The sequence below is a fragment of the Triticum aestivum genome, chromosome 3A, assembly GCF_018294505.1.
Source record: "Triticum aestivum cultivar Chinese Spring chromosome 3A, IWGSC CS RefSeq v2.1, whole genome shotgun sequence".
NCBI classification, from domain to species: domain Eukaryota; kingdom Viridiplantae; phylum Streptophyta; class Magnoliopsida; order Poales; family Poaceae; genus Triticum; species Triticum aestivum.
In genome coordinates this window covers 608419086-608437831 of record NC_057800.1, presented here as the reverse complement: position 1 = coordinate 608437831, position 18746 = coordinate 608419086, and positions in this window count along the sequence as shown.

Below are 18746 nucleotides of genomic sequence, written 5' to 3'. Positions count from 1 at the left end.
GGTTTTACATATTATTAGCACAATTGACATCAAGAGAATTTATAATAAAATCATTGCAATCATGCTTTTTATTCAAAGACCTATCATGAGTCACTTCATAAAGCACTTCATCATGATTTTCAGATTTACGGATTTCAGGAAAAAGCTTATAAAGATAATCTAGTGCATCCAAATCACTAGGAATTGGTTCATCATAATTGGATCTCTTAAAAAGATTGGCAAGCGGATGAGGATCCATAGATATTACCTTCTCTGTTTAGTAATAAATAAACGACTATTCCAACCATACGAGCAAACAAGAAACGGGCAAAAAGGCAAATAGAGAAAGAGAGGGAGGAGGAGATTGAGAAAGAGAGGGCGAAAAAACGGCAAGGGTGAAGTGGGGGAGAGGAAAACGAGAGGCAATGGCGCCATAAATTCTTCTTGCTACATCTTGAGCTTGCGTTGGTTTTCCCCGAAGAGGAAGGGATGATGCAGCAGAGTAGCGTAAGTATTTCCCTCAGTTTTTGAGAACCAAGGTATCAATCCAGTAGGAGGCCACGCTCAAGTCCCTCGTACCTGCACAAAATGATAGCTACTCGCAACCAACGCGATTAGGGGTTGTCAAGCCCTTCACGGTCACTTACGAGAGTGAGATGTGATAGATAGAATATTTTTGGTATTTTTGATATAAAGATGCAAAGTAAAAAGTAAAGGCAAAGTAAATAGCAAAATAATATAAAAGTGATGGAGATTGATATGATGAGAATAGACCCGGGGGCCATAGGTTTCACTAGTGGCTTCTCTCAAGAGCATAAGTATTCTACGGTGGGTGAACAAATTACTGTTGAGCAATTGATAGAATTGTGCATAATTATGATAATATGTAGGCATGATCATGTATATAGGCATCACGTCTGTGACAAGTAGATCGAAACGATTCTGCATCTACTACTATTACTCCACTCATCAACCGCTATCCAGCATGCATCTAGAGTATTAAGTTAAAAACAGAGTAACGCCTTAAGCAAGATGACATGATGTAGAGAGATAAATTCATGCAATATGAAATAAACCCCATCTTGTTATCCTCGATGGCAATGATACAATAAATGCCTTGCTGCCCCTAATTTCACTAGGTAAGGACACCGCAAGATGAACCCAAAGCTAAGCACTTCTCTAATGGCAAGAACTACCAATCTAGCTGGCCAAACAAAACGGATAATTCGAAGAGACTTGCAAAGATAACCAATCATACATAAAAGAATTCAGAGAAGATTCAAATATTATTCATAGATAGACCTGATCATAAACCCACAATTCATCGGTCTCAACAAACACACCGCAAAAAGAAGATTACATCGAATAGATCTTCACGAGAGAGGGGGAGAACTTTGTATTGAGATTCAAAGAGAGAGAAGAAGCCATCTAGCTACTAACTACGGACCCGAAGGTTTGAGGTAAACTACTCACACTTCATCGGAGAGGCTATGATGATGTAGAAGCCCTCTGTGATGACGGCCCTCTTCCGGCGGAGCTCCGGAACAGGCCCCAAGATGGGATCTCGTGGATACAGAAAGTTGCGGCGGTGGAATTAGGTTTTTGGCTCCTATTCTGATTGTTTGGGGGTACGTGTGTATATATAGGAGGAAGAAGTACGCTAGAGGAGCAACGAGGGGCCCACGAGGCAGGGGGCGCGCCCTAGGGGGGCGCCCCCCACCCTCGTGACCGCCTCTTTTGTTCCTTGGAGCAGGGTCCAGGTCTCCTGGATCACGTTTGGTGAGAAAATCACGTTCCCGAAGATTTTATTCCGTTTGGATTCCGTTTGATATTCCATTTCTTCGAAACACTGAAATAGGCAAAAAACAGCAATTCTGGGCTGGGCCTCCGGTTAATAGGTTAATCCCAAAAATAATATAAAAGTGGAAAATAAAGCCCAATATAGTCCAAAACAGTAGATAATATAGCATGGAGCAATCAAAAATTATAGATACGTTGGAGACGTATCACCCGCGGTGATCCCGACCATGTATTGCATCGAGACAATGGACCATGGCCTCGAATCTGAGAACTGTCCGCTGGATCCGCGATTTGTCACGCGTGGGAGGTGGTGCTACTCCGGCGAGCTCCTTCATCCTCGACCACGGCACGTGGAGGACGCCCTGCTCCCTCTTTTTCCCTCTTCCATTCCCGAAGCACAACTCCGACGAGCTTGTCGACCGACGAGCCCCGTTGTCCCTACTGCTGCATCACCCCCCGCCCCATCCCCAACCTCTGCCGCCACCGCCAGTTGCCCCCAGCGCCGGTGCCGAAGGCCGCCCTGCAGGAAATCCCTTCTCCGGTCGATGTTGTCTGTGCCTCCCACGATCCCGTCAACAGAGGTCCCTCGTGCGGGCTCCCGTCGTCGATCCCTGTCCCCCGTCCTGCAGAATTGAGAGCACCGGCGAGGATGACAGAGATCTCGTGGCGCACGCATTGGAGCAGTTCAATTTCTGTAGTGTGAGTGTGAGTTGCTGTGTGAGCCAAAAAAAAATACTTCAACTGTTGGGTATTTGTATAAAAACGTTGTTTGTAACAATTTGTCGTGTTTATTAAAAATACAGAAGTTCGCCATGCAAAACTTGTGCAGTTCAATTTGTACTAAAAAGATAAAAAAAATAAAACAACAGTAAAGTTCACACATCATGGAAAAAAGATGATTGTGTTATTTTCGGTGTTTGCTCATATAACCAATTTAAATGCAGAAGCTTAGATATTTTTAGTTGAAACATACGAAACAATATTTACAATGTGAAAAAGTAAATTCAATAGTAATCCAATTTTCTGTTTATAAAATACAAAACTAAGAAGTTCAAATTTTAAATAACACATTAGTTCAATGTAAAAATAAAGAAAATAGGTTTCCCCTATTTCTAAAAAATAAAACTAAGAAGGTCAAATTAAACTAACAAAGTAGTTCAATGCTCATTAAAATTTTGGATTTTTCTTATTTCTAAAAAATAACCAATTTTTTTAAAAGTTAGATTTTCCTTGTTTCTAAAAAATAAGAGAGAAGGTCAGCTCAAATAACCGAGCAGTTCAAAAAATGTTTATAAAAATGGATTAAAAAATCTAGAAAATTTGACATAACCAAGAAGATAAAAAACATATAAGTTCAATTTGAAATAACCGAGAAGGTCAAAAAACAAAGAAGTTCAAATTTAAAAGCCTAGAAAATTGTTGGCTTATTTAAAATCATATTTTTCTAATAAGTTCAATATAAAAAAGTTCGAAGGTTAAAAAAACTTAGATGTTTTCTCATCACTAAATAATAAAATGAACAAATTCACAAAAAAGGAAAAACTAAAATTTCAAAAGAATTTTCATGTTTAAAAAAAACTAGAAGTCCAAAAATAAAATAACGAAGTGGTTCAATGTTTATTAAAAAAACTAGGATTTTACCTTCTTTAAAAAAACTCAGATATCAACTATTATTAAAGAATCGACCATGAAAGATAAAAAAAGTAGTCAAATTTATGTTTAGTTAAAAATCAAAAATAAAAATTTTGCTAAAAAATGTGAAGTTCAAATAAAAATAACACAAAAGTTCAAAGTATATCAAAACATGGGATTTAGAAGGTCAAAAAACAAAAACAAAAAATAATGCTGTTTTGGGCATTTTTCCCCAATACTAAAGATTAAAACCAAGAAGGTCAATTTTAAGAAACGGAGTAGTTCAATGTATGTAAAAAAACTCAGGTTTTCTCGTTACTAGAGAATAAAACTAAAAATTTCAATTGGAAAAAGTGGAGCAGTTTGATATCTATTTGAATAAATCGGATTTTTCTAGTTACTGAAGAATAAACCAATAAGTTCAATTTGAAACAACAAAGAAGTTCGAATTTTCTAAAAAACCCTCCAATTTTCACATTTCTAAAAAGAGATAATGAAGTTCAAATAAAAAAGGTAGAGCGGTTCAATGTCTATAAAAAGCTCATATATTTTCACGTAACCGAGAGACGTTTAATTGATAACCACCAGAAGTTCGCGTACTACATGGTGTGCATTTTGTATTTTAAAAAAAGAAACAAAGGCTAAAAGTTTTGCTGCTAGAAACTCAAGTGCTCGGCCCGAGAAAGTTCAAAATTTCTTGTGAGAGAGGTTGAAAAAAATACGTGACAGAAGTTCAAGGTGAAAACAGCAGGAAGTTAAACTACTACAAGGAATGCATTTCAAATGAGAATAAAAGTATAGAAAATTAAAAGCTTAAAAGGTTTGTTGAAGAAGTTCAAATGCTCTGTCCGGGGAAGTTCAAAAATTCTTACGAGAGAGGTTCATCTTGTATTTCCATGTTCGATATTTTCCGGATAAAAATCAAATACAATTCTTTACTCAAAATATAAAAAGGTGAATTTCAAATTGAAATAACATAGAAGTTCGGAGTTTATTAAAACCTACGATTTACCTTTTCAAAAAATAAAAAGCACAACGTCATTTTTTGCACTTTGAAAACAATCTCATAAACGTAAAAAAATGGTTGCTAGAAGTTAAAGTGCTCGGCGAGGGAAAGTTCAAAAATTCTTGTGAGAGAGGTTCACCATGTATTTAGATGTCCAAAATACATAAAAAATATGTTGTTTTTGTGTTTTAAAATAATTCTCTCAAATGAGAGAGAAGTTCAAAGTGATAACAACCGGAAGTTCACGTGCTACATGGTGTGTATTTCATATAAGAAAAATACAATAAAGTGAAACAGAGTGAAGTTCAAACAGACATGCCCCAGAAGTTCAACTACTTCACGCGGTGCAAAAAGCAACACGTCAAAAAACAACACGTCAAAAACAGAGTGAAGTTCAAACAAACATGCCCCAGAAGTTCAACTACTTCACACAGTGCATTTCGTTCGCGATGAACGCATAAATCACGATCTCGCCATTTTCTAATTTACCTCAAAATGACAGGAATATCATTTGTGTAAGTTCAAGTCCTCGGTCAGAGAAAGTTAAAAAAATTATTGTGAGAAACGTTTGTACAAAAGGAATATTATTTGTGTAACACTAACGAATGGATGAGAAAATTATAAACAAAAATACGTCACAGAAGTTCAATGTAAAAATAGCAGAAAGTTCAACTACTATGCTGAATGAATTTTAGATGAAAAACTTTTAAAATCGTCGCGAGTATGAAAAGATGATCAACACGAGAAACTTGTGTGTTTACAGCAGCTTTCCATCGGTATATCACCTGCTCAATTCCGGTGAATGGATGGAGAGCTACTTGCAGTGGATGGAGATCTACGAGAAAAAACACGTGAAAAACAGAGTGAAGTTCAAGCACACACGCTGAGAAGTTCAAGTTCTTCACGTGGTGCATATTTGAAGAATCTGTTTCGTGATAAAAGCAGAATGCATGATCTCACCGTTTTCGAAATTACTTGAAAATGGCAAGGATTCAGAGAAAACCATCAACATGAAAAAGTTTTGAATTTTCCGTAGCTTTTCAGTGGTATATTATTTGCCCCATCTCGATAAAGTTTGTAGAAATTACGGCAAAAATATGTTTTTAGCCATTTCAAAACTGACAAAAACCCATAATGAATTAGGAGAAACAATATATACAAAAAAGTTTCGCATTTCTTCAAGCTTTCCAACGCCATATCATTTGCTGTATTTGGACGCACGATTAAAAAATTAGCTCAAAAATATGAACTCGGTGGAACTTGTACCGTTTTCTAAATTACTTTTAAACCGTTCAAAATTAGAAAAAACTTTTAACATCAAAAAGTAGCGATTTTCATAAGCTTTCCAACGCCATATTATTTGCCTCAATTGGATTAGTCATTTAGAAATGGCATCGAAAATACAAACTCGGATGTTCCTTTTGCGAAATTCTATGATTTTCCTAATTACTATTTAACCGTAGGGAATTAGAGAAAACTTTCAACATGTGGAAGGAGCAATTTTACAGTAGCTTTCCAACGCCATATTGTTTGCCTCATTCCGATAAACGGTTTAAAAATGCGATCGAAAATACGATTCACCTTTTTTGTATGAAGAAAAAAACGGTTTTCAAAACTGCTCTTAAACCGCTTACATTTTGCCAAAAATTTAACTTGGGTCATGATACTGATGTCAATAGCTATCCAACTGTATATCGCAAGCCCCATTTGGACACCTTTTAGCTGAAGTTCAACCTAGTACTCGGGGAAGGTCAGACGCGTTACTCGGGAAGTTCATGTTGTGATCAGAATATTATTCTGATCCCGTGATCAGAATAGTGTTTATGTATGTATATATATATATATATATATATATATATATATATATATATATATATATATATATATATATATATATATATATGTGTGTGTGTGTGTGGGGGGGGGGGGAGGGGCGCCACACAAGGACTAGGTGTGAGGGGAGGGGAGGCAGCCTAGGGCGCGCCCCAAGGGGCTAGCTGCCGGCCCTAGGGCTCCTGCCCTCCTGCGCCCCCTTTCCTCGTAAGAAGAAGGGGGAAGGAAAGAGGTGGGGGAGGGAAGGAAGGGGGAGTCCTAATCCACACTTTCCTTTCGCTCCCCTCTTTCCTTCTCCTTCTCATAGGGCCAGCCTCTATAGGGGCGCACCAACCCCTTGTGGGCTGGTGTGTTCCCTCTCTTGGCCCATAAGGTCCATATCTTTGCCGGGGTGCCCGAAACTCCTTTCCGGTGACCCGATAAGTACCCGGTACCCTCCGAAACACTTGCGGTGTCCGAATACCATCGTCCTATGTATCAATATTTACCTCTCGACCATGAGACTCCTCGTCATGTCTGTGATATCATCAGGGACTCTGAACAACATTCGGTCACCAAATTACACAACTCATATAACACTATATCATCAACAAATATTAAGCATGCGGACCCTACGGGTTCGAGAACTATGTAGACATGACCGAGACACCTCTCCGGTCAATAACCAATAGCGGAACCTGGATGCCCATATTGGCTCCTACATATTCTACGAAGATCTTTATCAGTCGAACCGTTATGACAACATACGTAATTCCCTTTGTCCATCGGTATGTTACTTGCCCGAGATTCGATCATCGGTATCTTTATACCTAGTTCAATCTCATTACTGGCAAGTCTCTTTACTCGTACCATAATACATCACCTCGTGACTAACTCCTTAGTCATTTTCTTGCAAGCTTATGATGTGTATTACCAAGAGGGCCTAGAGATACCTCTCCGATACTTGGAGTGACAAATCCTAATCTCAATCTATGCCAACTCAACAAACACCTTTGGATATACCTGTAGAGCATCTTTATGATCACCCAGTTACGTTGTGACGTTGGATAGAACACAAGGTATTCCTCCGGTATCCGGGAGTTGCATAATCTCATAGTCGAAGGAATATGTATTTGACATGAAGAAATCAATAACAATAAAACTGAACTGTCATTATGCTAAGCTAATGGATGGAATGATGTGATCCCGTTATCAAATGACAACAGATGTCCATGGTTAGGAAACCTTAACCATCTTTGATCAACGATCTAGTCTAGTAGAGGCATACTAGGGACACGATATTTGTTTATGTATTCACACATGTATTTAAGTTTCTGATCAATACAATTCTAGCATGAATAATAAACCTTCATCATGAATAAGGAAATATAAAATAACAACTTTATTATTGCCTCTAGGGCATATTCCCTTCACCATCTCCTTGATCTTTGCATTCATAGCTTTAGTCTCAACTACTGAATTATTGACTTGTACCTGCGGTGGAGTTAGTTGCACTAGGGCGATATAACGCCTTTTCTTAGGAGGCTCAGTTTGCATGCGGCACCAATGGTGTGCATCCCACACACCCTTGGATCAATCTTACCGGACTCATCCAAAAGATCATGGATAGTGCAGTTATCGAAACCGCACTTCCCCACAACAGCGGGAGTCTCCTTGACAAAATCAAGTTTGTCCTCACCGATGATGACCTTAATGGCGTTGATGGCGATGGCCATCGAATTCTTGCCCTTCTCTTCATCTTCCTCATCATCATCCTCAAAAGGAGGTTCCTCCGGATCTTCCTTGGAGGAGGTCAAATCATGGCAGTGATGAAGCCTCTCCCTTATGCTTGCTGGAGAGTAACCTTCCTACTCCAAGTCATGTTCTTCTTGTGAAGAGGTTTGCCTTTTATCCCAGGAACGAGCCATGGCCACCTACACTTCAAAACTCAAGAAGGCTTTGCCTAGATTGATTTGTGAGCTTTGATAGAGGAGGGAGCAATAGTTATGTATATAAGAGGCTAATGACATAGGCTTTGACGAGATAAGGAAGTTAAAAAGGATAGAATAAACCAAATAAGATCAAGCAAGATTCTATTGAAACTCGGAAACAAATCACGATCAGCGGCCTTCCAAACGACCGCAACTGATCATTTAAGCGGCCGTTTGACCTTCCCCCTGAGCTCTTTGTGGACAGAGCGTATGACAGCTTTAAAAACGGGCATGGCCTCGTTCAAGCGGCCGTTTGGTTCCTAATACTAAAGAAAATATGCCCTAGAGGCAATAATAAATTTGTTATTTATATTTCCTTACATCATGATAAATGTTTATTATGCATGCTAGAATTGTATTAACCGAAAACTTGATACATGTGTGGATACATAGACAAAACACCGTGTCCCTAGTAAGCCTCTACTAGACTAGCTCGTTAATCAAAGATGGTTAAGTTTCCTAACCATAGACATGTGTTGTCATTTGATGAACGGGATCACATCATTAGGAGAATGATGTGATGGACAAGACCCATCCGTTAGCTTAGCATAATGATCATTAAGTTTTATTGCTATTGCTTTCTTCATGACTTATACATATTCCTTTCACTATGAGATTATGCAACTCCCGGATACCGGAGGAATACCTTGTGTGCTATCAAACGTCACAACATAACTGGGTGATTATAAAGATGCTCTACAGGGATCTCCAAAGGTGTCTGTTGAGTTGGCATAGAACAAGACTAGAATTTTGTCACTCCGAGTATCAGAGAGGTATCTCTGGGCCCTCTCGATAATGCGCATTATGATAAGCCTTGCAAGAAAATGTAAATAATGAGTTAGTTGCGAGATGATGCATTATGAAACGAGTAAAGAGACTTGTCGGTAACGAGATTGAACTAGGTATGAAGATACCAACGATCGAATCTCGGGCAAGTAACATATCGATGACAATGGGAATGACGTATGTTGTCATTACGGTTTGACCAATAAAGATCTCCGAAGAATATGTGGGAACTAATATGAGCATCCAGGTTCTGCTATTGGTTATTGACTGGAGAGGTGTCTCGGTCATGTCTACATAGTTCTCGAACCTGTAGGGTCCGCACGCTTAACGTTCGATGACAATTTGTATTATGAGTTATGTGTTTTGGTGACCGAAGATTGTTCGGAGTCCTGGATGAGATCACGGACATGACGAGGAGTCTCGAAATGGTAAAGATTGATATTTTGGACGTTAGTATCTGGACACCGAAAGTGTTTCAGAATGTATCAGGTACATATCAGAGTACAAGGGGGGGTTACCGGAACCCCCCCGGGGAAAGATATGGGCCATAGGAGGGAGGCAGGCCAGCCCACAAGGGGTGGCGCACCCCCAAGGGAGGAGTCCGAATTGTACTAGGGGAGGGGGCGCGGCCCCCTTTCCTTCGCATTCTCCCTCTCCTTCCCTCTTTCCCCTTCCGGTAAAAGGAAAGGGGGGATTGGACTAGGAGCCCAAGTGGGACTCCTCCCACTTGCGGCGCCCTAGGGCCGGCCTCCTTCCCTCTCCCTCCTTTATATACGGGGGCAGGGGGCGCCTCCAAGATAGATCAATTGTTCTTAGCCGTGTGTGGTACCCCCCTCCACTGTTTGCTCCTCCGATCATATTGTCGTAGTGCTTAGGCGAAGCCCTGCACGAATCACTTCACCACCATCACCATCACCATGCCATCGTGCTGACGAAAATCTCCATCGACAATTTGCTGGATCAAGAGTTCGAGGGACGTCGTCGAGCTGAACATGTGCAGAACTCGGAGGTGCCGTACGTTTGGCGCTTGATCGGTTGAATCGAGAAGACGTTCGACTACATCAACCGCGTTAAGCTAATGCTTCTGCTTTCGGTCTATGAGGGTACGTGGACACACTCTCCTCCTCTCGTTGCTATGCATCTCCTAGATAGATCTTGCGTGATCGTAGGATTTTTTTTTGAAATTGCATGCTACGTTCCCCAACAGTGGCATCCGAGCCAGGTCTATGCGTAAATGATATGCACGAGTAGAACACAAAGAGTTGTGGGCGATGATAGTCATACTGCTTACCACTAACGTCTTATTTTGATTCAGCGGTATTGTTGGATGAAGCGGCCCAGACCAACCTTACATGACCATGTTCATGAGACCGCTTCCACCAACAGACATGCAACTAGTTTTGCATAAAGGTGGCTGGCGGGTGTCTATTTCTCCAGCTTAGTTGAATCAAATTTGACTACGGCCGGTCCTTGTTGAAGGTTAAAACAACAAACGTGAGGAAACACCATTGTGGTTTTGATGCGTAGGTAAGAACGGTTCTTACTAGAAGCCCGTAGCAGCCACCTAAAACTTGCAACAACAAAGTAGTGGACGTCTAACTTGTTTTTGTATGTCATGTTGTGATGTGATATGGTTAAGACATGATGTCATATACATTGTTGTATGAGATGATCATGTTTTGTAAAAGTTATCGGCAATTGGCAGGAGCCTTATGGTTGTCGCTTTATTGTATGAAATGCAAACACCATGTAATTGCTTTACTTTATCACTATGTGTTAGCGATAGTTGTAGAAGCAATAGTTGGCGAGACGACCACGACGCTACGATGGAGATCAAGGTGTCAAGCCGGTGACGAGAGATCATGACGGTGCTTTGGAGATGGAGATCAAAGGCACAAGATGATGATGACCATATCATGTCTCATATATTGCTTGCATGTGATGTTTATCTTTTATGCATCTTATTTTGCTTAGTACGGTGGTAGCATTATAAGATGATCCCTTTACTAAAATTTCAAGGTATAAGTGTTCTCCCTAAGTATGCACCGTTGCGAAAGTTCTTCATGCTAAGACACCGCGTGATGATCGAGTGTGATAGGCTCTACATTCACATACAATGGGTGTAAGACAGTTTTGCACATGCGGAATACTCGGGTTAAAGTTGAGGAGCCTAGCATGTACAGACATGGCCTCAGAACACTGGAGACTGAAAGGTCGATCGTGAATCGTATAGTAGATATGATCAACATAGACATGTTCACCATTGATGACTACTCCATCTCACGTGATGATTGTACATGGTTTATTTGATTTGGACCACCTATCATTTAGATGACTTGAGGGATGTGTATCTAAGTGGGACTTCTTAAGTAATATGATTAATTAAACTTAGTTTATCATGAACTTAGTCCTCATAGTATTTGCATATTTATGTTGTAGATCAATAGCTTGTGATGTAGCTCCCCCTTTTATTTTTGATATGTTCCTATAGAAAAATAAATTGAAAGATGATAGTAGCAACGACGTAGACTGGGTCCGTGATCTAAGGATTATCCTCATTGCATCACAGAAGAATTATGTCCTAGATGCACCGCTATGATGGACCTATTGCAGGAGCAGATGCAGACGTTATGAATGTTTGGCAAGCTCGGTATGATGACTACTTGATATTTTAGTGTGCCATGTTTTACGGCTTAGAACCGGGACTTCAAAAACGTTTTGAACACCACAGAGCATATAAGATGTTCCAAGAGCTGAATTGGTATTTCAGACTCATGCCCGAGTCGAGAGGTATGAGACCTCTGAAAAGTACTTTGCCTACAAGATGGAGGAGAATAGCTCAACCAGTGAGCATGTGCTCAGAATGTCTGAGTACTACAATCGCTTGAATCAAGTGGGAGTTAATCTTCCAGATAAGATAGTGATTGACAGAGTTCTCTAGTCACTATCACCAAGTTATTGGAACTTCATGATGAACTATAGTATGCAAGGGATGACGAAAACGATTCCCGAGCTCTTCGCGATGCTAAAATCGGTGAAGGTAGAAATCAAGAAAGAGCATCAAGTGTTGATGGTTAACAAGACCACTAGTTTCAAGAAAAGGGGAAAATGAAAAGAAAGGGAACTTCAAGAAAGAATGGCAAGCAAGTTGCCACTCCCATGAAGAAACCCAAAGCTAGACCTAAGCCTGAAACTGAGTGCTTCTACTGCAAAGGGAATGGTCACTGGAAGCGGAACTACCACAATACTTGGCGGATAAGAAGGATGGCAAAGTGAACAAAGGTATATTTGATATACATGTTATTGATGTGTACTTTACTAGTGTTCATAGTAACCCCAGGGTATTTGATACTGGTTCAGTTGCTAAGATTAGTAACTCGAAACAAGAATTGCAAAATGAACAGAGACTAGTTAAGGGCGAGGTGACGGTGTGTCTTGGAAGTGATTCCAAGGTTGATAAGATCACCATCGCACACTCCCTCTACCTTCGAGATTAGTGTTGGAACGAAATAAATGTTATTTGGTGTTTGCGTTGAGCATGAATATGATTGGACCATGTTTATTGCGATACAGTTATTCGTTTAAGTTAGAGAATAATTGTTGTTCTGTTTACATGAATAAAACCTTCTATTGTCATACACCCAATGTAAATGGTTTACTAAATCTCGATCGTAGTGATACACATATTCATAATATTGATGCCAAAAGATGCAAAGTTGATAATGATAGTGCAACATATTTGTGGCACTGCCATTTAGGTCATATTGGTGTAAAGCGCATGAAGACACTCCATATGGATGGATTTTTGGACTCACTTGATTATGAATCATTTGATACTTGCAAACCATGCCTCATGGGCAAGATGACTAAAACTCCGTTCTCCAGAACAATGGAGCGAGCCACTGACTTATTGGAAATAATACATACCGATGTATGCGGTCCGATGAGTGTTGAGGCTCGCGGCGGGTATTGTTATTTTATGACCTTCACAGATGATTTGAGCAGATATGGGTATATCTACTTGATGAAGCACAAGTCTGAAACATTTGAAAATTTCAAAGAATTTTAGAATGAAGTGGAGAATCATCGTAACAAGAAAATAAAGTTTCTACGATCTGATCGTGGAGGCGAATATTTGAGTTACGAGTTTGGCCTTCATTTAAAACAATGTGGAATAGTTTCACAACTCACGCCACCTGGAACACCACAGCGTAATGGTGTGTTTGAACGTTGTAACCGTACTTTATTAGATATAGTGTGATCTATGATGTCTCTTACCGATTTACCGCTATCGTTTTGGGGTTATGCATTAGAGACAATCACATTCACATTAAATAGGGCAGCGTCTAAATCCGTTGAGATGACACCATATGAACTGTGGTTTGGCAAGAAATCTAGGTTGTCATTTCTTAAAGTTTGGGCTTGCGATGCTTATGTGAAAAAGCTTCAGCCTGATAAGCTTGAACCCAAATCGGAGAAGTGTGTCTTCATAGGATACCCAAAAGAAACTATTGGGTACACCTTCTATCACAGATCCGAAGGCAAGATCTTTGTTGCTAAGAATGGATCCTTTCTAGAGAAGGAGTTTCTCTTGAAAGAAGTGACTGAGAGGAAAGTAGAACTTGATGAGGTAATTGTACCTTCTCTCGAATTGGAAAGTAGCTCATCACAGAAAACCGTTCCCGTGATGCCTGCACCAACTAGTGAGGAAGCTAATGATAATGATCATGAAACTTCGAATCAAGTTACTACCGAACTTCGTAGTTCAACCAGAGCACGTTCCGCACTAGAGTGGTACGGTAATCCCGTTCTAGAAGTCATGTTACTAGACCATGACGAACCTACAAACTATGAGGAAGCAATGATGAGCCCAGATTCCGCGAAATGGCTTGAGGCCATGAAATCTAAGATATGATCCATGTATGAGAACAAAGTATGGACTTTGATTGACTTTCCCAATGATTGGTGAGCCATTGAGAATAAATGGATCTTCAAGAGGAAGACGAACGCTGATAGTAGTGTTACTATCTACAAAGCTCGAATTGTGGCAAAAGGTTTTCGACAAGTTCAAGGTGTTGACTACGATGAGATTTTCTCACACATATCGATGCTTAAAGTCTGTCCGAATTATGTTAGCAATTACAGCATTTTATGAAATCTGGAAAATGGATGTCAAAACTACATTCCTTAATGGATTTATTAAAGAAGAGTTGTATATGATGCAACCGGAAGGTTTTCTCAATCCTAAAGGTGCTAACAAAGTGTGCAAGCTCCAGCGATCCATCTATGGACTGGTGCAAGCATCTCGGAGGTGGAATATACGCTTTGATGAGTTGATCAAAGCATATAGTGTTATACAGACTTGCCGTGAAGCCTGTATTTACAAGAAAGTGAGTAGGAGCACTACATCATTTGTGATAAGTATATGTGAATGACATATTGTTGATCAGAAATGATGTATAATTTTCTGGAAAGCATAAATGAGTGTTCGAGAGGAGTTTTTCAAAGAAAGACCTCAGTGAAGTTACTTACATATTGGGCATCAAGATCGATAAAGATAGATCAAGACGCTTGATAAGACTTTTGATGAGTACATACCTTGATAAGATTTTGAAGGAGATCAAAATGGATCAGTCAAAGAAGGAGTTCTTGCCTGAGTTGTAAGGTATGAAGTTGAGTTAGACTCAAAACCCGACCACGACAGAAGATAGAGAGAGAATGGAAGTCATTCCCTATGCCTCAGCCATAGGTTCTATAAAGTATGCCATGCTGTATACCAGACCTATTATGTACCTTGCCATGAGTTTGGCAAAGGGGTACAATAGTGATCCAGGAGTAGATCACAGGACAACAGTCAAAATTATCCTTAGAGGACTAAGGAAATACTTATCAGTTATGGAGGTGATAAAGAGTTCATCGTAAAGAGTTACGTTGACGCAAGCTTTAACACCGATCTGAATGACTCTGAGTCTCAATCTAGATACATATTGAAAGTGAGAGCAATTAGCTAGAGTAGCTCCATGCAGAGCATTGTACACATAGAAATTTGCAAAATACATACGGATCTGAATGTGGCAGACCCTTTGACTAAACTTCTCACACAAGCAAAACATGATCACACCTTAGTACTCTTTGGGTGTTAATCACATGGCGATGTGAACTACATTATTGACTCTAGTAAACCCTTTGGGTGTTGGTCACATGGCGATGTGAACTATGGGTGTTAATCACATGGTGATGTGAACTATTGGTGTTAAATCACATGGCAATGTGAACTAGATTATTGACTCTAGTGCAAGTGGGAGACTGAAGGAAATACGCCCTAGAGGCAATAATAAAGTTGTTATTTTATATTTCCTTATATCATGATAAATTTTTATTATTCATGCTAGAATTATATTAACCAGAAACTTGATACATGTGTCGATACGTAGACAAAACACCGTGTCCCTAGTAAGCCTCTACTAGACTAGCTCGTTAATCAAAGATGGTTAAGTTTCCTAACCATAGACATGTGTTGTCATTTGATGAACGAGATCACATCATTAGGAGAATGATGTGATGGACAAGACCCATCCATTAGCTTAGCATAATGATCGTTAAGTTTTATTGCTATTGCTTTCTTCATGACTTATACATATTCCTTTAACTATGTGATTGTGCAACTCCCAGATACCGGAGGAATACCTTGTGTGCTATCAAACGTCACAACGTAACTGGGTGATTATAAAGACGCTCTACAGGTATCTCCGAAGGTGTCTATTGGGTTGGCATAGATCAAGATTAGAATTTTGTCACTCCAAGTATCAAAGAGGTATCTCCGGGCCCTCTGGTAATGCACATCATGATAAGCTTTGCAAGAAAATGTAATAATGAGTTAGTTGCGGGATGATGCATTACGAAACGAGTAAAGAGACTTGCCGGTAATGAGATTGAACTAGGTATGAAGATACCGACGATCGAATCTCGGGCAAGTAACATACCGATGACAAAGGGAATGACATATGTTGTCATTACAGTTTGACCGATAAAGATCTTCAAAGAATATGTGGGAAATTATATGAGCATCCAGGTTCCGCTATTGGTTATTGACCAGAGAGGTGTCTCGGTCATGTCTACATAGTTCTCGAACCTGTTGGGTCCACACGCTTAACGTTCGATGACGATTTGTATTATGAGTTATGTGTTTTGGTGACTGAAGATTGTTCAGAGTCCTGGATGAGATCACAGACATGACAAGGAGTCTCGAAATGGTTGAGAGGTAAAGATTGATATATTGGACTATAGTATTCGGACACCGGAAGAGTGTCGGAATGTATTAGGTACGTATAGGAGTACCGGGTAGTTATCGGAACCCCCCGGGGGAAAGATATGGGCCATATGGGCCATAGGAGGGAGGCAAGCCAGCCCACAAGGGGTGGCACGCGCCCCCAAGGGAGGAGTCCAAATTGGACTAGGGGAGGTGGCGCGGCCCCCCTTTCCTTCTCCTTCTCCCTCTCCTTCCCCCTTTCCTCTTCCGGTAAAACGAAAGGGGGGGGGCAAATTGGACTAGGAGCCCAAGTGGGACTCCTCCAACTTGGGGCGCCCTAGGGCCGGCCTCCTCCCCTCTCCCTCCTTTATATACAGTGGCAAGGGGCGCCTCCAAGATAGATCAATTGTTCTTAGCTATGTGCGCCCCCCTCCACCGTTTGCTCCCCCGGTCATATTGTCGTAGTGCTTAGGCGAAGCCCTGCACGAATCACTTCACCATCACCATCACCACGCCGTCGTGCTGACGAAACTCTCCCTCGACACTTTGCTGGATAAAGATTTCGAGGGACGTCATCGAGATGAACGTGTGCAGAACTTGGTGGTGCCGTACGTTCGGTGCTTGCTCGGTTGAATCGAGAAGACGTTCGACTACATCAACCACGTTAAGCTAATGCTTCTGCTTTCGGTCTATGAGGGTACGTGGACACACTCTCCCCCTCTCGTTGCTATGCGTCTCCTAGATAGATCTTGCATGATCATAGGAATTTTTTTGAAATTGCATGCTACGTTCCCCAACAGATACGTCTCCAACGTATCTACTTTTCCTAATGCTTTTCCTCTTGTTTTGGACTCTAATTTGCATGATTTGAATGAAACTAACCCCGGACTGACACTGACTTCAGCAAAACTTCCACAGTGTTGTTTTTTTTGCAGAAATAAAAGTTCTCGGAATGGAATGAAACTTTGCGAGGATTTTTTATACAATAAATGAGAATTTTTGGAGCCAAGAGTCACCAGAGGGGGGCATCTAGGTGGGCACAACCCACCAGGGTGCGCCTGCCCCCCAGGCGTGCCCAGGTGAGTTGTCCCCACCTAGTGGCCCTGTAGACCCTGAAACCAACGCTATAAAATCCTATTTTTCAAGAAAAAACTGAGGAGAAAAAATTATCGCGTTCTACGAGATGCAGCCAGCGTCACCTCCTGTTCTTCATCGGGAGGCCAGATCTAGAGTCCGTTTGGGGCTCCAGAGAGAGGGGGGGGTCTTTGTTCTTCATCATCACCAACCCTTCTCCATCGCCAATTCCATGATGCTCCCCATCGGGAGTGAGTAATTCCTTAGTAGGCTCGCTGGTCGGTGAGGAGTTGGATGAGATTCATCATGTAATATAGTTAGTTTTGTTAGGGCTTGATCCCTAGTATCCACTATGTTCTGAGATCGATGTTGCTATGACTTTGCCATGCTTAATGCTTGTAACTTTGGGCCCGAGTGCCATGATTTCAGATCTTTCAAGTTATAGTCACCTACTACGTGTTATGATCTGGCAACCCCGGAGTGACAATAGTCGGGACCACTCGCGGTGATGATCATAGTTTTAGGAGTTCATGTATTCACCATGTGCTAATGATTTGTTCCGGTTCTCTATTAAAAGGAGGCCTTAATATCCCTTAGTTTCCAATTGGACCCCACTGCCACGGGAGGGTAGGACAAAAGATGTCATGCAAGTTCTTTCCATAAGCACATATGACTATTTACGGAATACATGCCTACATTATATTTATGAACTGGAGCTAGTGCCATATCGCTCTAGGTTATAACTGTCACATGATGAATATCATCCAATGAATTACCGATCCAATGCCTATGAATTTATCCTATATTGTTTTCGCTAAGTTACTACTGCTGCTGTTACTGTTGCACTTGCTACAAAAACTACTGCTATCACTATTACCGTTACTATTGTTGTTGTCACTATTATCAAAACTATCATATTACTGTGCTACTGATCACATTGCTGCAGATAATTAATCTCCAGGTGTGGTTGAATTGACAACTCAGCTGCTAATACTTGCAAATATTCTTTGGCTCCCCTTATGTTGAATCTATAAATTTGGGTTGAATACTCTACCCTCGAAAACTGTTGCAATCCCCTATACTTGTGGGTTACCAAGACCTTTTTCTGGCACCATTGTCGAGGAGCATAGTGATATTTGTTGAGTCACTTGGGATTATTATCATATTATCACTATGAAGAATCTGAAGGATGCTAAGACTAAGATATTTCCCTCTAAGATGAGGGGAGGTAAGGAACTGCCATTCATTTCTGCTTTAGATTCACCTTCTGTTATAAGTAAACTTGCAACACCACCACATGCTATTAATCCTGATATGTTGCAAGTTATTGATGATGCTACTTCTGCTATGAATGATACTTATGATGATGCTAGCACCTTGCTTGATGATGATGTGCCACTAGGTGAATTTCTTGATG